The following is a 19,701-nucleotide window of genomic DNA, read 5'->3' on the forward strand; positions in this document are numbered from 1 at the left end:
GATCTTCCCAGGCACGGAGGGGAGGCTGACAGGTCAGTTGTTCCCAGGCTCCTCCTTTCTACCCTTTTTAAAGATGGGTACAATGTTTTCCCTTTCCCAGTCACCTGAGACTTCACCTGACAGCCACAACTTTTCAAATGTCATGGAGAGTGGTTTGGCAACTACATCAGCTGGTTCCCTCAGGATTCTGGGATGCATCTCATTGGGCTCCATAGACTTTAAATATGTTCAAGTTCTTTGGGTGATCATTAACCTGATCTGTACTTAAAGCGGGAGAGACTTTGCTCCCCCAGCCCCCTCCTGCTGTTCATCCACTTGAGACACGTGGGAAGAGGAGTTACAATTTAAGACTGTGAGGACAAGAGGCAAAGGGCGGAACTTGAAACTAGGTGTTCAGGCTGGGTCTGAGGAAAAACCTCTTTACCCTAAAGGCAGTCAAGCAGAGGAGCAGGTTGAGTGAAGTTTCATTGGCCTGTTGTACTAGTTTGAAAACAAACCAGTGGGAGGCACCAAGTCAGAATAACAATTTAATGGAAATTAAAGAAAAGGGGAAAAAAAGGTAAAAGAAAACACTGTCAAACTGACAGAGTCAAGGTACAACCTGACACCCTGTTAGGCAGGGTGGTGGTAGTAGTCTGGTAGAATGGTGGCTGCAGTCCTCTGAAGCAGTGATCCTGTAGTAAAACAGTCTGCTCTTCCTCAGGAAGTCCAATGGTGGCTGTGTAGCTCCTGTCCTCTGGAAATCCAGTGGGAAGCCAGTGTCTCTGGTGTTCAGCCTCAGATTATATCCACGATGGGATGCTTGGTTCCTCCCTCTGGGTGGAGCATCTCACAATGGGGTAACGAGTCATGAGGCAAAGTGTTGATTAGGCTCATTAACAGAAGATAGTCCGGAGGGAGTTATCTCTGAGTCAGGCGGCAGGACAATGATGGGCCATTAACAGAAAGATAGTCTGGGGGGAGGAGGCAAGGAAACACTGCCCCACCTGATTTCAACGGCTGATGGGGATGGTAATAGAATACACTGCAACCCAGGACACCTGTCCTGCCTTTCTTTTCAACACAGCCTGTGCTTTTGAAATGCCTTTCTTTTGTACTGATCTAATAGTCCTTCCCCTCTTAAGAGTCAGAGGCCCAAGATTTGGGAAGCTGAAACTCATGTGAACGAGTATTTCCTATGATCTGGGAAACTGCTTTATAATGGTGTCAGAATGTGGCTGTCTCAAAAGCATGAGGAAGTAATCAATTAATCTTTTTATTAAAAGGTGAAAACGTATTCAATTAACAAATAATTACATACACTACTGAATCACTTACCAGGGCACTTACCAGTTCTTTGATAGAAGAATGTGGAATGGTAGTTTTTATCATTAAGGTGTAAATGAAGTGTGAGATTTTGGCTAGTTTTTAACAACTGACTCTCCAGGTATATATTTATAAGCTGCAACACATAGGCAAGAGCTATACTTTTTGTGCTTTAACTTTCCTTCTTCACTCTGAGCAAACTGTATAACCAGTCAAAACAATCTAAACCATCCAATGGTTGTCTTCAGCCAAGTCTTCCAAAACATCTGCTGCCAGCAGATGGAATATGGCAGCTTTTGAAGGCTAGCCATCCTTTCAATTTCACACGTGTAGCAGGCCTGCTGCCCTAGAAGCAGAAGAAAAGTGAGGTAAAGGATTATTACTGGAGCTGTCCCATTCATAAATGTATTAGCTCACTAGAAGTGGTTTTTTCCTCATGCTCAAATTGTTGCTGGTAACTGAAAGATGAAACAAACAGGACAAAACTACCACTTCTTAGGTATACTTTAATTTATTTTTTTATAAAGAAGTGGCTCACAGATGAAAACAAGCAAAATTCTTTGAGCATCCATTGTCTTTGTTTTCACAAGGTTAGTAAGACAAGAATAAGAAAAAAAATGTAAGGCCTCTGAAAAGAAAATTTACTTCTTTTTATACCCAGATAAACATTTTGTAGCACTTTGGATGCTATAACCCCATTAAACTCAAGTTATGCAACTTCAGGGCAGGCAGTACAGGAAAATTGTCATTTTTACAAGTTTCTTGGCTTGGTAGAGGTGTATTCAGTAAATGGAACAAGCTTTGCACCTTGGATCTTCCGAACCTTTTGTAACTTTCTTGTACTCTTTGTATCTAGGGAGAAGACATACTGTGACAGGTAGAAAGCCTTCAATACACCTGAGAAATGCAAGTTCTGGTACATTATCCCAAATTTATGTAAAGGATCAAATCAGTTTGATGTGCTATCAATATCACACCATGTGTTTATCCTTTAAGGAATACAGTTAATTATACCAGAGCTCTCTTGACACTCAGTATGATGAAATTCAGTTAGTCAATTCTTTCATGAAGCAGTGTAGTGGTTTGGTCTAAAATACTCATTACTATTTACCTTCTGTGAGATAAGAATTAGGAGAAACGCAAAGCAGGCACTAAACTTGAAAGAATATAAAGGACTTTATTAACAGACCTAAAAGAAGAAAAAAAAATCATACCACACCTTCAGAACACTTCTCCTCTCCTCTCCCCTCCCCCCCTTCTCCCTTCTCCCACTGACAATGTAAAAAGACAACCCTTGAGATGTTCAGTCTGTTTACCACTTCCATAATAACCTTGTTCAGTCCATTTAGGAAGAGGAGTCTCTCTTCTCCATGCTATGAAAACATTATCACAACGAGACAGCTGCCCGGGTTGGTTCTCTGCTCGCATGTGAGTCCCTTCCCATGACTCGCGGCTCTTTCCACAACTCTTTCAAGGGTCCACTCTTGAATTACTGGGGTATAAATTTAAGGTTGAGCCGTTCAGAAACAAAAGTTCTCTTCACCCATCTCTGGGAGCATTTCATCTCTAAGAACAGAGGCCCTTCTCCTTCCCTGGGAGCAAAGGGTCCTCCTCATCTTCATCTCTAGGACTATCTCTGGGAGCATCTCTAGGAACTGAGGTTTTCTCCTTTTCCATTTGGAGCAAAAGTCCTCATCGTTTCCATCTCTCCCTGTTCAAACTTCTCATTAAATTACAGCTGCTTCAGCATCTGCCTATCTCAGCGCAGGCGCTTTTGCTCACAAGTACAAGTTGAACGCTCCACCCCCCATGCCTTCATGAAATTACAACGGGCACTCTGATATTGCTGACTTCAGCGGGGGAAACCACGCAGACAATCAATGTGATTGATAAAGCAAGCTTCGTTTATTGGCAATACAGAGGCACTTACATAGTATCAGTATACGTGCTTGTCAGTTCTTGATTGGTTTAAGCTTACAAAAGCGCATTCTTACTTCTACATAATTGGGTTAGATAAAAGACTACATTTGGCAAGCTTCTATTATTTATGTTTTGGCTTGAGAGATCAAAGATCTTCCTCCCTTCTCATGGTCAGTATATCTTATCAGCACAGCACTGTACCTCCTTAAAACTCCCTTTTGGTTCTCAGGCCTGTTTCTCACACAGGCATTTTCTCATGGAGGCATTTTCTTGTGCAGGCTTTTGCTTGTACAGTTCTGCTATTGATTTGTACCCTTTATCAATAATCCATGTCCCTGATCCTCTAACCATTCTCCAACATGATATATCATAGCTTTACAACAGAATTTCAGCTTTAAGCATCTCCTCTTTCTTCTCCCTCAGGTTTTCAGCTCTTCATAGCAATAAAAGGGTTAATCTCACCTATGCCTTGCAGCTGGAATGTCGCTTATTGCTGTTGGTCACATGATCTCTGCCAGACAGCGGTGCAGCTTCAGCTGAATCTTGGCTGAACTGGAGAGGGGGAGCTGGGCCACTCCAGCTGCCCACAGCAGGGTTATGGGGGGGTTCCGCAGGTGGAACAGGGCCCATTGGCTCCAGGATGCCCGTGGCCCAGCCCGGCCTGGCCCCCGCAGCCACCTGTCCCAGCACCGGAAACGAGACAGAGCAGCTCTGCCTCAGGGTTTCTATTCTTAAGTGTGTATCACAGAGGTGGTCACAACTTTAAGTGGCTTAAAGAATTGTCCATATTCAAACTGGCCAGCTGATAGGTTCTGTTAGGTCACAGAGGAAGCTGTAAGCACTCCTTAGCAAGGACATCCCTTCCAGGACTATGCTTGCTAAGCCATGACAGGCAGTTTATTTGTAATCAAGCTTCAAAAAACCTGAAAATAAATAATCATGTCACATCCAGGTGGGAACCAGAGAAGATTTTATAAGAATGTATAAATATGGAAGTAGTGGGAGAAAAGCAGATGGAACTGTGCTGTTTTTCAGTGGACTCTCCTGACCTTCCAGTTTCCTGGTTTCTCAGAGAGCTACGAACAATTTCATCCATCCACTCACATGATGGGAGCAGGAGTAATTAGCTTCCCAGATGCTACATAATCTTGCTAAATTTCTGTTTCTATAAAATGTGTTCTTTACATATTGGTGAGGTGTGAAAGTATGAAATCCAATGGTACCTCTCGCATAGAGCCCTGAGCAAAAGCCTTTGTAGATTAGCTGGAATCTTCTATATTGTTGACTTCTATTTTCAGAATTCCCTTCATTACCACAAGGCACTGGAAGAGAGGAATGACACAAACCATATGTGGAGGTTGAAAAGGAAAGTTTAAAATAAATTGTGGCGTCTAAGAACAAAGAATTTAAAACACAGGTGTGGCTTTGAATGTGCCCTCCTGTTGACAGCCAGCAGGGAAGAAGAGCTACAGCGGGGTTGGTTTCATTTGGTTTAAACCAGCACATCAGTATTTGGTAAGTGAGGGATAAAGCTGTTTTGGGTCATGAAAGGAAGTGCCTCACGAAGTATCACCTTCCTAAGTAAAAGAGGTTTCAGATTTGCAGCTTTTTCACCTCTCCAAGTTGGTGATGTCTGAACCAAAAAGATACCTTCCTTTTTTTTTCAAAATCTCACGGCTGAAGAGACAACAAAAGTATTAGATCATGTTTGCGCACTCTTTGTCTTGCAAGAGGAAACAAAAGAGAAATTCAATGTCATATATCCACACTACAAAAAATAAAGGTAAGTACCTAGCATATAATTAGTTTGGGTATTTTTTTGCTTCATAATAGCTCTACAGTTACTTCCCGAAAAAAAGTCTTTAAAACAAGCGTTTTGATCACACTAGAAATAAATCTAGAGCTGACTTGTTAGTTAAAGCACCAACTGCCCCTGAGCAAGAGAAGCAAAAGCTCTGCTGTGGAAAGCCAACAGAAAGTTCTGGGCCAGTTCCAAGTTATGCAGTAAGATATAGTATGTCTTTCGACATCTTTTGGTTCTTTATTTAGCCAGATTAAGAGACTATACCTTTTCAGATAAAGGTTATAATAAGGAACACATTAGACTGCATAATCTAGACAAAATTACATATTAATGTTTATATATCAACTATATGCACACTTTTCACATAGGTAGCGAGGCTTAAATAAGACAAAAATCTTTCAGTTTAAATTCATCCGTCGCTTGTGGGGAAAAAAAATGTACAGAGATCCTATCAAGTAATACGTCTTTATTTCACCAAAATCATTATAGTCAGCACTAAGTACTTAACAAAAAGGTAGATAAATTTATCAAAGGCAGACATAACTGTAGAACTCATATTATATTTTAGCATTTACACTTCTTACTATCTCAGGAGTTCCTCTAGTTCTGCTAGTAAATAAGAGATTTAGTAAATAATAAGCCATATCAGAGCTGAAAATAAAGAAAACTGTGTAACAACATAGCAAAGTCAAGAAGCTGAAATTTTAGGCCCAGCCAGCTAACAAATATGATGATTTGACAGGCAAGTTATTGTGCTTCAAATACACTGATTTTAATATTTAATAGCTTATTTCCAGGTCTTAAATTTCAGAACAAATAACTTCCTGACAAAGTACATAAGGGATTTGCTCAGAGTTAATGAATCACTTCTCTGGGAGGAAAACAGCAACCAACCAACCAACTGAAAAACCATCTAGGGTTTGATTAATTTATTGTAAAGGATTGCTAGTTTAACTTTTTAGTCATGTTTTGTCTCTAGACCTCGGGAACATGTAAGCAATTCTTATGAATAGAGTACCTTAATGCATTCTGAACTGCCAAATATGCAGAAACACCCACATATGGAATAACAGATTGCTGTTAAGGTTTAGTAAGAGTTGTGCACTCTGAAAATAAAATATCCAAGTCTTGTTGTTAAAACCACATTGCAACTTCTGATTCTACATTCTAATAATATATCAAAACCCCAGTATATAAACCACCACTTTTTATATATGTGCATATATATAAATATATAGTATTTTTTATGTCTATGCCTAATAGAAGCTGTTGGCCTGCAGGATACATCTAGTCCATCACCAGCAAGAATGTAAAGAAATACCACGTGTGCTAGACTCCAGAGTGATGTGCTCATGCGTGAGATTCTCCTTTGGCTGTGTCACTGGTCCCCACATGGATGACAGGAGGTGATGGTCTGAGGGCTTGACAAAAGCACCGCAGATCAAAGGCCCTGGCAAGCAGCAAACCTTCTGACAGTGAGGTCAGCAGAAGTAGAGTCCCCAGCCACCATGACTTGCTCTGCCCTTGTGAGGGGCTCAGATGTCTTTCCCAAATCATCTTGTTTCTGTTTATCCATTTTCAGAGTATGGCACCTGAGTGCCTTCAGTTCATACCTATGTGACCAAAAGGAGTCATTTTCCTGTTGCCAGGAGTCACAAGCTCCCAACATTTCCACCTTGGGAGTCTCAACCTTCCCACCTTGGGAGTCCAAACCTGGTGCAGAGTCCAGCATAACCTTTTAGCTGTCCCACCTCTTAAGCAGCTGTTGCAGATAAATTCTTAAGTAAGTCATCATAGTGGAGTTAAAGGAGTTTATTGATGATTAAATAATTATAAAATTATAATTAAACAATTATTGAATGGTAATTAAATAGTAATGTAATTAAACAACTACAACCCACTGCTGTACAGGAGAGCTCAGTGGTCTCAGGGTGGGGCTACAGATATCTACAGTGTAATGTGGTTGATTTGTAGTTAACCTGCTTGGCACAGGAATACAACCACAGCAGTTTTAGTTTTGTCTAGTCCTGCTCAGGACAGTTCTGTTAGGTCCTGGTAAGTTGTGATCTAGGCTTCTTGGTTCCTGAGAAGGCAATGGCCCGGCACGGTTCTCTGGGTATACACAAGCCGGGCTGACTCCCAGTGATGCCTGAACCAAAGTGTTCTTCACTCAGCCAGAGTCCTGCACCCATCACTGCTGCAGAGGGATACAGCACTTGCCTCTGCACAAGCATCTCCTTGGAGGGATCCTGTTGCCCTCTTGTTCATCCTTCCTGGTGCTATGTGGTGTGCTGCCTTCTCCCACAGCTGCTGCACCAGGCAGCCCTGCACCTGAGTCCTGCACCTGAGCCCTTCACCTCAGCCAGACCTCAACCTCCCCTGGATGAGGCCAGTATCACCCTGGAAAGAGGCACCTAGCACTCCATATAACCCTATACCTGCAGGGCCCCCCATGTTCTCTTGGAGCAGCATTTGGGCTGGTGCTAAGGGGCATGCTATCGTGCTGGCTCCAGCACAGTCTTCAGCAGTACTTTGTGAACCCTCGGTGTCCCCTGTAATGGAAATGCTGTGCTCAAGGCCAGCTGCCCCTCACCAGTGGATCACTGTTCCTCTCTGGTACATCTGAACAGAAGTAAACACCCCCTGACCAAGAAAGCATTGATTTGGAGCTGCTGTGTTCCACAATAACGAAAACAGAAGGAGGAGCAGAAGTGTCTATCTGTGAACAATAAAAACTGCTCTGTTATGTGCCAAGTCCCCATTTGCTTCTTCTGGTTACCACTACATTTCCTTTTTCTGCTCTATAATGAAGTTTGCAACTAATGTTTGCAACTAAAATATTCTAAATAAATGAATAAATTCTGTTGAGGCCAGTCCATGGTTGATTAATGGAAAGATAATTCCTGTGAATGCTGCTGCAAGCACTGGTTTTGTAGGTGTTCATTTCATTGAATAATGTGGAATGGGAGAGGACTCTGGAGCTCAGAGCAGGGGCAACCCTAAAGTTAGATCCAAGTTCAGTATTAAAGCAGTTCCCCACATTCTCCCAGCAGGGCTGTTGGCTTGCTTTATCACCTTGTTACACAGGCAAAATTTTACAATGTGTAACTCAGTTCAAGATTTCAGAAAGAATGTGAGTTTTCCAATCCATGCTGCAAGTAATTAAAAACCTGCTCATGTGCTCTGTGACATAATTGGGCAGGACCAGCAGGCAGTCATGGATAGAAATTTTCAAGGTGTGCAGGGCAGCCAATAGCTTGGACAACAGTGTGACATTTCAGAGTGTCAGGCAGGAAAGGAAATGTGACAGTGGCCCTTATTCTTAAAGAAGCTGATGACATTAAAATCCCCACAGGCCAAAGGAAATGAGCATCCAACTTATAAATGGGCCTACCACCAAGTTAACTGTGATCCTGCACCTGTGCATTACAATATGGGAACAGGCACCAGCACCTCCAGCACCAAGCTGTGATGAGCCTGGAGAGAAGCTGAGAGTTCATCCCAACTGCAGGGACCCACCTGCAGGCTGGTTACAGGACAGAAAAGCCATGAATTGTGCAGATTCCCACCACAGATCACTGACATCATGGAAATCTAAGCACTGGAGTGCTGAAGTGCATTAGGAAAAAAGCGGTGAATGAGATTTCACTGATGGAAATGAAGCACTGAGAGCTTGGTAACATTCAACTTAAGATTTCGTAGGAGATCCCACTGGGTAACTTTCTCTTGGCACAATCACAGCTTTTCATTAAGGTCTCTGGTAAATGAGGCAGTCTGTTCACTGAAGAGAGACTAACAATAGAGGTACTATTTGCACACAGAGCAGTAGTAGAGGATTTCCCATTCTCATGGCATCTCAATGTTGTACTCAGAAATGGGGTAAAAAAGCCCCCCAGCCTCTGTCTTCCTCACTATGTTATCCCCATGTTCCGTGTTTGTGTGCAAAGAATTTAACTACTTGCAAACGGGCAAAAAAGACAACTTTTGTGAGATGTAATTTAGCTCTATGCTCTCACTTTCACTAGCGGTCAGGGTATATTCTTCATGATGCATTTGCTCTCTGCCCTCAGCGGCAGGAAAACGTCAGGGAAACATCCATCCTGACTATGCCATATCATATGTGATCTGATGATATGATCTGCTCTGTTCAGGAAGCCTTGCAAGAAACTAAGTGGAATACTCTTAAATTGCAATTGCTAGTTTTATTCAGCATGTTAATTTGCTGCAGGAAAATTGAGGAATCCAAAAGCAAAGTACTAGTCCAAACATCTTGGGAAGAATAGGCAGTATCCAATTTTTCACTGAAAAGTAGTTAAGAGCAGTTAGTCACTCATGTTCAGGCATAACGATAAGTAAAATGTTACAGACATCACAAACAGTCTACCATTGGAGTGCAGCAAAGGAATTCTTACTGTTTTTCTGTGAAACCTTAATGCTCCTTGAGCAAAATGTGTAAGTATAGGCAGTATAAAATATGGACCTCTTTTCAAAAAGCATGATTTTTATTGCTTTCTGTAATGTGCCAGTTGTTTTTTACCAAGTTCTATATGTCAGAGAAGCTGCAAGTAATTACTAGTCAGTACAGGGAATGGAAGGGTAGTGCTGTAGTGAATTCTCAAGGCTGTTATGTTATACCAGTCACCAAATGCATGCAACAAGTGTGTAGTAGGCAACAGATGCTTGTTAGATAAGGGTTAGTGACTGTGTGTGCAAATTCTTTGGTCAGGTACAGTGGCAAAGTGAAAACCAGTATCTTAGACTAGCCACATGATAGATAGTAAATTGCCTGGGCTTCAGAGTTTGTTTCTTCTACCAACTTTCTGCATTAGTTTGCTCCCCACTTTCTCCTGCTGTATCAGATGAGTAACATGTTCTGTCAGAGTCCTGAGCTCAGTAAGGGAGTTTTAGTTCAACTGCAACACAAACTATGAACAGCACAAGTCTAATCTTACTGTGTGTAAAGGTGTTTTACATTGCCTATACACCAAAAGCTTAAAGGACATTTTGAATATGGGTTGTTTTCAGGTGAGCATTCACAGGAATCTAGTCTGGGTTAAAGTCCTCTACACCATTCCAGATATGAAGGGAAATACACTGATGGTCAACAAAGATTTCTGCATTTACTGCGAGTGATATCATTACTCTTGAAAAGAACATGAACAATCCTTCTACTTCTATGGTGCAAAGAGTTTTTCTTTCTCATGCTCCATACAGCAACTATAAGCTGATCATAGATTACCTGCTTTGGAAGGAATTCTCCAAAAGCATTACATGATCTGGTGCTGAAGGTGCAGTGCTGACAGTGAAGAGTTTTACTTGTCTCAGACAATTTATACTTTAATTCTGGGTACATAGTCCGATCCTCAAGCCCCTTTTCTTCAGTTCCTGTGGAAGAGTCGAACAAATGCCTTTATTCTGCAAGAAAAAGGTATTATTCCTTGGCAGTACACTTGTGTGAGTTTCTACTCGGGACTAAGAATAGGACTGGTAGGAGTGACAACGAGCCTGTGCTAAACCCCGTTTAACCAGTAGATGGCAGAACTTAAATCTTTGTTTTGCTACTGACCCCGAAGTTCAATAAACATTGCTGCAATTCTGTGAGGACTCATTTAAAGAAAGACAATTGAGTAAACCAGTGCTAAGACCACAAGCAAATTATAATATATTTATTAAAATCTGCTGACCACAGAATTTCCTTTAGAGGATGCACAATCATCTGCTTTAAAGTGGGAGATGCAGTAGGCCCTCACTTAGTTGAATAGCCAGAATCCACTCTGGTATTTCTGAGAGGTCTTCTGAGAGCTGTCAAACTCTCTATTTTTAGACTTGTACTCCTGTTGCACATTAGCAATTTGAACAGCTTAAAACAGTCATGACTGACAATGAAAACTCAGCATGAACTCCTTCATGAGCCACCAAACATATTTTCCTGTACTCAGGACAAGCTGTAGGCCATAACCTGCAGGCTACCATCTCACCAGTTCTTCAACTCATTCACAGATGGCTTCCTGGAGTGAAACACTTTTACTGAGTGTTGAACTCATATGAATATATAAATTCATATGCTCTGTAGAGCATAGTATGTTAAATTATGTACCCTTAAGTGCTGCTTATGGGGACACAGCACACCAGAGTAAACCTCACCAGACCTTTTCATTATACTGCAGAGAGCCAGGAAAAGCAGGACACATGCAGACACTTCTTTTTGATGACAGCTCCAAAGCTCTGGGTCCTGTAGGTTGCCAGCTCAAGTTTATTGTCTCCCCGTCAGCCCTATCCCAGCCCAGTTTGAGACTGATTGCAGCAATCCTGTGATTGCAGCAATCCTGTGATTGCTGCAATCTCAGTGATCAGCTGAGCCTTCATGGAAGATTACTACAACACTGAAGTCTACTGCTGTATGTTATGGCTTTATTTGCTGTAATAAGCTGAAAGCTGTCTCTTGGGAATTCAAAGTATTTGTAACTTCTTGATAGGATCAGAAAGAGTGAAATATGTTTAGAGACACAATAGTGAAGTCAGATAGGAATTGAACAGATATGATATGCTCCCTGGTCTTCTAGGACATTGGTGAAAAACCTCAAAGAACACTCCAGAAGGAATCTGATGTTAGACCAAGCTTCTTGTAAATGGATTTCAGTAAGGCAGAAAGGCCAAAGGTCTGACACATAGTTCCTCATCTGCTGTGAAATAATTTCATGAAAAACCCTAAAAACACTAGGATGCACATGACTGCAATATGAAAGGCATTGTTATTCCTGTTTGCATCCATCTTCACTGCAAGAACAGAAAATATATTTTTTTAATCCTGATTTAGCACAATGCGTGATTGTCCAAGAAAACTGTTGGACATCCTTGCAATCTGATCCTAAACCCAAGAACCCATTTCAGTTAACATCTTCCTTACAAACAATGGATCTAATATAGTTCTCACCTCCTGACAGTCTTGGGAGAAAGGCAAACCCACACATTTTTAGTCATCTGCTAAATAAGACACATTATTGTAAACTTGGCCCCACTGAGAAGAATGACAGCCTCAAATACTCAAATGCTGGAAAGACCAGCAATAATGTTCAGACAGCATTGCCATAAACCCTTGAATGAACAGCCTGTCTTCCAATCCCATTATGGCCTCTGTGTCCTTACACAGAACCAGTAGAGACTGAAGCAGTTCTGCCTCTCTTTCTGGGATATAAAATCTTCCCTTCTACCCATCAACTTCAGGGGCCTTCCCTCCCCACAGAACAGAAAATACAAACCCTGAAGATATTTACTGGGAAAAGTCAGAGCTGATGTACGGTTTTCCCATTTCTGTTGCTGACCTGCTGTTTTCACTAGTCTTTGCTTTTTGTCCAAGAGATTTTAGGTCAATCAGATTTTGCAGCAATTGCTTTGGTATGTAGGTATGAAGGATTTTATTCATGATTCAAAACTTAAACTTGCTGATACACATGGGCCTTGGAAGTCTGTTCTGTTAGAAACAACAACAAAATTTAAAGTTTTAGATATTATTTTTAAAGGAAATGACCCAGAGAGTCATTACAGGACTTAATCTCACAAAGAGGAACATACTTGAAATGCTGTTATTACTATTAATTAAACATATACAAAAATAAAACTTCTATCAAATAATGAAACATCTAAAGCTGTAAGGAAAGCACTAAGAGGTTTTAGAAATTCTCTGGGTTTTCCTACCGTCAGAGTCATCTACTGTTTTGTGGTGTCATGTAGAAACATGGGCTTCCACCTTCAAGAGCCGAAAGCCAAACTACAGCCATAACTGTGTTCTGCCAAACTCAGTCTTAGGAACCTCTCTGGCCAAAGGTTTGAAAAAGATGTTATGAATTAATGTCCAGTTCCATGTTAACCATTTGTTAAAGCAAATCATATGTTGTAAAAACTAATGCCATTCTAAAAGAAGAATTTAGTGCAAGTGAATTACTCCATGTGGTATTTATGCTGAACAGAAAACAGGCCAACATGGAAGTGATTTTGAGCAATAACTCAAAAGTACTGTATGTTGTAGATTACAGGCTATTTACAGGTATCAGGTTTTACTACAGAGGGGCCCTAGAAGTCTTAACTGTTCCAGTGTAGCAGGTGTGCTAAAGCCAGGATTTCTGTATTTAGTTAAAAAAAAAATCCTACTCAATGTATCTTTTTTGCTAGATTTTGGGGTCCTTCGCACTGATTTCTCCTGGTCTGACAGTCCCAGCTGGACAATGTGTGTAGGCAGGAGGATCTGTCAGCACATGTCAGTGTGGAGGTATCCAACCCACAAACAACCAAGTGAGACATCATGGGCATTTTCTATGTTTCATCCTTCTTTACAAGTAGAGCTAAGAACTTCTATTTTCATTCACCTGAGACTTGCTATCTGCAGCAAAGCCAGCAAGTAACTCAGTATGCTCTTAGCCTGAGCTTTCTTCAGGTAAAAACAAAACATTACTGGTCTTGTTTCACTCCACCTCTCAGTGGTTAGTGTGTCCTAGCCAGACAAGACCTTTCCAAGACTTGCAGAATATTTACACTCCTTCCATGCAACTCCTCTTTACTCTGGACACAATTATTTTCCTGGAATTAGATACTTTTTAGTTTACTTAATTGTTAAGGAAAGTTTCCTGTCTGACCATCCCGGAACCACTCTGGCAGGCACACTCAGACCATGTGAGCTGGAACAGAGGTCGTTTTACAATGGGTGGCTCTCCTGAGCTGATGGGTGCCCGGTTTGACTCCCTACTTACTTCACTCTCACCCAGTCAGACCAGGTTTCCTTACAGGCTGGACCCCAGGTTTCTCATGACAGAGTCTCAGACTCTTGGATTCTTACAATTGTTTAATCATGGTGCAGTGACAAAGTAACAGCTCAAACTGGTGTCTCCGAGGAGGGACCTGAGCAAAGCAAACCCATGCCTTTTATACCCTCACAGCCTAAGTGTGTCGAAGTCGGGGGTCTTCCAGCTGAACCATTGGTTCCTGCTGTGTCTCTCAGTGACTGCTCACCTGGCTGGGCCACAGGGCCCTGTACCCTTTGTTGGGTCAACTTCTGTTGGTCTTACTTCTGGCTTCTGCTATCCAGAGCTCAACCTGCAAGAGCTCCCATGGCAGCTGCACCCTGACTACCAGCACTGAATGTATTCCTCAACACAATTCATGCCCAAACCATATACTGTTCTACCGGGAATCTGCTGGGCACTGATAAACTCTCCACAGCACTCAGCTTTGGGGGTGATGTAAATTATGTCCTCTAGGACGTCCTGTACTCTGATATTGTTCTTTAATATTGACGTCATGATATTGATCTTGACCAGCTTGTAAGCAACAGCTTGTTTCTGCCCACAGCCAGGCCAGTGAGCTCTCCCCCTGCCAAGAGAAACGACAGGAGTTCCCACTCATTGCACTGCCACGAGGATGAGGATGCAGTCCTGTGTGTCAAGTGGTGTCCCGAGCGACACCTGTTTGTTTCCGGGCCCCGGCTTCACTGACAGCAGCTCTGGACTCCTCCGAAGCCTGAGCAAGCGCTCGGGCTGGGAGCACGTGGCGCACTTACGGCCGGCACAAGGCACACCACAGCCCACACCCCGCTGCCCATGTCACAGCGCCCCTCTCTCCGATGGCTCTGCCCACAGCAGATCTGGCCTTGACCTCGGTACCACCCTCCTACCCACCCATCCACACGCACAGCGCTCCCTCTCCTCTTCCCCCACCCAGGGAAAGGGGCTGGTCCAGGAAAGCAGCGGCTCTCTGCGGGGCCAGGGCTGCGGGCAGGAAGGGGAAGCCCGCCCGCCCCGCGCCCCCGCCGCCCGGCTGGCTGGCTGGCTTGCTGGCTTGCTGGCTGGCCGTCCGCTTGCTTGTCCTCCCTCCCCCCGTTCCCGCCTCCCTCTCGGGCGGCTGGCGGCCATCCCGCCGCCGCTCGGCCTTGGAGCGTGGGGCGGAGCCCGCCCGCCACCGCCCCTTCCCTCTCCCCGTGCCCGGCGGCCCCTGACGGCGAGCGGCGGCGGCGGTCTGTGCTCCTCGCTCCCCGGTGAGTGCGAGTACCCGCCGCCTTCTCTCCCGCCCGGCGCCGGCGGCTCGGGTGCCTGGGAGCCGCTTCCCCGGCCGCGGCGTGCCCATTCCCGGCGGCCGCGGGGAAGGTGGCGGGGTGGAGGGGCGCCCCTCGGAGCAGAGCCAGGACGGGTGCGGGCCCGGGCGGAGGGCGGGGACCGGCAGCTGGCGGGGCCCGGTGGCGCGACGGGCGACCTTGCCGTCTCCCGGCCCCGGCTGCCTCGGTTAGGGGCTGGAAAGGGCCGTTGGATGCTGCGGAGGGAAGGCGACTCTGGCGGAGCAGCCCTGGGGAGGCACCATCTCGTAGCAGCGGCGGCGGCGGCAGCAGCGGCGAGCTGTGCGGCCCCCGCCGCAGCTCCGGGCCCCGGCTGGCGAAATCGGGTCTCCAGCTCTCGGCTTGGGGCCGGCTCACAGCGGGTACAGGGGGCGGCTTTTGCAGAGCGGAGAAAGAGGAATGGATTTAGCTCGAGAAGACCGGGCGTGGAAGAGAAGTTAAGCTGCCCTGTCCTCATCTAGGTGAAGCTTTTAACATTAATTTTCCTCCTGGAACTACTCGAGCCTTGTCTACTGGTATTTCAGTAATATCTAAATAGTAGAGGATAGTGCAAAGTGTACATATAGCACACAGCAACTTCTCTGTGCTGCAAAAAAACGTCAGTAGATCTGCAACATAAGTGGGACAAGGAAAGGATGGAAGAAAAGAATTGGAAGGTGATGCCTATAAAGTGTCAGGTTTTAATAATTTTGGGTGACAAAATAATCTGTTTCACGTTCATGGCATAGATAGCAGGTGCAGGTGTTCTGTAACAGTCGTGGAGGTTGTAGCACAGATGCAGATAATTGCCTTCTAATTTACCTTGATTTAGGACGGTGGCTGTGGAGATGCCCAGTTTCAGTATCTGGATCAGGTATATGTTTGGATTGGTCCCTGCTTATCTGCTTATGCTCAGCACGTTTCCATGTTTCATAATACCACCACAGTTCCCATTTATTTTTTAACTCGAAGTTGTACTTTGATATTTGGTTTCCAGCTCTAAAGCTAGTGAAGGTGGGGGGAGGGGGATAAAGAGGAAGACGAAGAGGTCTGGACTTCAGTATTTTTTAGTATCAGCAGGAAACTTGGTCTAAACCAGAGGATTCTCTCTCCAAACAACTGGAATTGAATTAATATCTCTGAGCACTCTGTGCTGTTGCTATTGTTCAGACTGGTTTTATCAATTCACAAAACTGAAGTAAAGGAAGACCACCCTAGAGAAATATTAACACTGGAATGTTTATTTAGTAATGCTTTGCTTAAAAGCAATTGTACTTCATCAGAATGTCCTAATAAACTTCTGGGGATTGTTACTGCTTCAAAGAAACTAAGAGGAGTGTAATGGGCATAGAGTAGGAAGTGCAGCTGAGTCTTGTGCCTTCCAGGATCTATGGTGTGTGTGAAGAGTTATTAGGAAAATTATCAATACTTTACTCGCCTCAGACTTTATAGAGGAGATTCTTGGAGGAGCTTTCCACATAAAAAGAAGTCTGATCACTTAGCAGTGCTTTACAGAGTATCTCTGTAGACTATCGCTGAATTGAAAAGACCATAGGGCTTTCAAAGTGCAGGTTTTTGTCATATCACGTTTGTAATTTAGCAGCTTTGTTTCTCTCTGGTTGTCTTTGGCCAGAGGATGAGACACTCCGACTTTGATACTATTTGGTGAAGTTTTTATAGTAATGGTGGAAGAGCCAAAACAACAAATGCAGAAAATTAGAAAAGAAATAATATTTGCATAGTAAGAAATGGAGCAAATCTCTTTCGTAGTGTTTTCCAGGATAGACTCTCACTGCAGAATTTTACTGTGTAAGAGCTGGAACTTAGGTCCCTCCTTGGAGTAGCAATCCACTTAAGCTAAGCAGAAAGATATGAACTGAAGAGTGGTCCCTTTGTGTCTTGAAATATAGAGACAGTAGAGAGGAGTCTTAATTTCCATTCTGCTCTGTTTGTGTGAAAAGGAGATAAATTTTTTTCAGGATTTTTGCCTTCAGTGCTGCCTTAGGGATTGGTTAATTCAGAAGATTTCCTCTAGGTATTTGGCACTTCTTTGTAAGAATTGGGATTTCTCACAGCTGTAGGATCAGAATTCCAGATGCTTGTGAAAGCAGGTGTTAATTTCGGTTGTTTGGTGGGTTTTTTTGCCTACCCTTTCTGTGTGAAAGCTGTTATGAAAAAGTTGATTTAAAAATGTTTGGTAGAACTTGATTTGCCTCCCCAGGGAGCTTGGCCAGTAAACTCTGCTAACAGCTAGTTCAAGTTCATGAAATCGTATCAGACACACACTTGTTCTGCTTACAGACTGAAGCTGTGGGTGTTTGAAAGCTGGATTAATCTACATGAGTAGTTGAATAGCTGCTGAGATTATAGGTGGCAGTTATTGGTGTGAGAAAATTATCCTTATTTCAAGACTACAAATTCAGGATTTGTCTTGAAATGGTGTAAAAAGTTAGGATGTTCCCCCCACAGTGTCAGATTATTTCACAACAGTAGTAATCCTCTCATGAGTTCTTCATTCTGAAAGGAATCCTTCTACCTACATATCTCTGGTAGCTCTGAAACAGTTCAGATTTCAAGTTGTAGAAAAGGAGTTTTAGAGGTGCAGAGAGAGAAGTTTATAGAGCTCGTATAATAGTAATGGCGTGAGTACAGAGCTGATTCACAATACTCTCATTTTGTTTGCCTTTCCCATGCACCTCTGCTGAGTTTCTTCAGCCTTCACAGGAGCCTTTTGAAACTAACAGACCAATACCGAGATGTCTTTTAATCCTGCCTTCTGAAATTGAACGAAAATTTCAGACCAAATCTTTGTGCACACTCTCTGTATTCCACACTTCTTGCAGCACTTCCATGTTGGTTTTGGTTTTTTTCTAACACTGAAAGCTAGTTCTTTGTTAAAACTGGTCCAAGCTGCATATTTGTTAATGAACAGTCTAGGAGTACAAGCATAGAGTAAAAAAGCAGCAAGTTTGTATAGAGGTAGGAAGTAGGTTAAAGTTCAGAGTTGCTCTTTCATGAGGTGGGAAAAAAATTTCAACACTTCATTTTTCAGTGTTTCATAGTCTCCAGATAAGCTTCCCTTTATTCTCAGGCATAACACTGCTCATTCTCCTGTAGCAAAAAAAGGAAAATTAGTCTCTACTTTTAACTGGGACACTCAGTGGTCAGTGTGCTGACAAAGCATTCCCTTAATGTTTACACCTGCTTAATTATGATCTGGATTTTCTTAAGACTAGATTGCATTTCAGAGGCCGTCCGAGAGCGCACAAGAGCGCACTCTGTATGTGTGCTTGCCGGGGTTACCAGAAGCTGGCGAAATCTATACGAGAGAAGTGTTTTGACAGTCCCTCCAAGCTGTAAGTGCACAATAACTGTGTTGAAGTGAGGGAGGAGGTAGCATTTGGCTTTCTGGAGGGATGACTTGAGGGAGTTTAGTATCTTCATCTTGGAACTGGGCATGCATCTAAACTTTCACCTCATTTGGAGCTGGAGTTACTTTAGGACCTAAATGTTTGATTTCACAAACTTGATCTCTGACCTAAACTTTCAGTTCCAATATGTGCAATACAGCATTGCTAACAAAGTGAAATGGTCAGAATACTTACGACAGTCTGTTAAATACAGAGATTATAGGAATATGCAATTAGTAGCCTGTCCAGTGCATTGGTATTTTAGCACATTCTGGATCTGAATAAATAAGTATTTTAGCATTGCAGTCAAAGATTTCTGCCAGCAGGAGAAGGTAGGAAAATCTGCAATCTAAAGCTCTGTTTGTTCTAGTACAGTGTTCCTCTTGAGCATTAAAGTTGAAATGGGGTCCCTGAAACTTTGCCTAGACATTGTTTAAAAACCCCTCAATTTTGTATTACTACATTTTTTCCAGTGTGGAATACTGGTGTAGTTTATACCATCAGAAGAGTTGCTCAGTCATCAAATTGTTAGTGGACTTCTCTTTAAGGATCTGTATGTAATGATGGACTTTTCTGTGTACTAAAGAAGCACAAAGATTCTTTCTCCAGTCTCTTTAACCCTAAAATCTCCTAGCTGTTAGCAGCAATGCAACAGTGTATGTTTGTTACATAGTGGCCTTATCTGCCACAGGTAGAGTAAGGGTTAAATAATAAGAGCTTCTTTAAATCAAAACAAGAAACCTGTGTTTATTGCAACAGTAATTGCACTCATCTGTTCTTTGTACATCCAAAAGTAATTATAGCATTTTATATTTTTATAAAACAAGACACTGCTTGTTCTACTTCTGGTGTTGAAGGCTGTCCAAATGCTGGGGGCATGTCTGGGCTTGAGGGGTTTTTTTTCTGGTTGGTTGGTTGGTTGGGTTTTTGCCATTTTTTGATGGGTAGGTGAGGTTTTTTGTTGTTGTGTTGCCATGTGTCTGTTCATCTCTATCTGTCCATCCATTTACCCAGGGTAACAAAAACATTTTTCTTAGGCAACTTGGATATTTAAACTAAAAAAATGTATTTTTTAGGATTTTCCTTCTAAACTGGCTTGAATTATGGATGGATTTACTTAGCAAATTTTAAACATCTGACTGATACTGAAGAGGTTGCCTTTCCATATCAAAAGTGCAAACTTC

General features: G+C 42.9%; 1 protein-coding gene across 2 annotated transcripts in view; it reads left to right on the forward strand.

The window, feature by feature from the left end:
• The first annotated feature begins 14,949 nt into the window (after nucleotides 1–14,949).
• ACO1 (aconitase 1) overlaps nucleotides 14,950–19,701 on the forward strand; it is a 36,024-nt gene continuing 31,272 nt past the window's right edge. The window contains exon 1 of one of the 2 annotated variants that reach the window (XM_039566642.1): nucleotides 14,950–15,053. The gene's annotated coding sequence lies outside the window, so the exon portion shown is untranslated. Of the gene's footprint in view, nucleotides 15,054–15,278; nucleotides 15,590–19,701 lie in introns of those variants that run through there. The other variant, XM_010400093.4, reaches the window with a different exon arrangement.

This window comes from Corvus cornix, chromosome Z (genome assembly GCF_000738735.6).
Source record: "Corvus cornix cornix isolate S_Up_H32 chromosome Z, ASM73873v5, whole genome shotgun sequence".
Classification (NCBI taxonomy): Eukaryota; Metazoa; Chordata; class Aves; order Passeriformes; family Corvidae; genus Corvus; species Corvus cornix.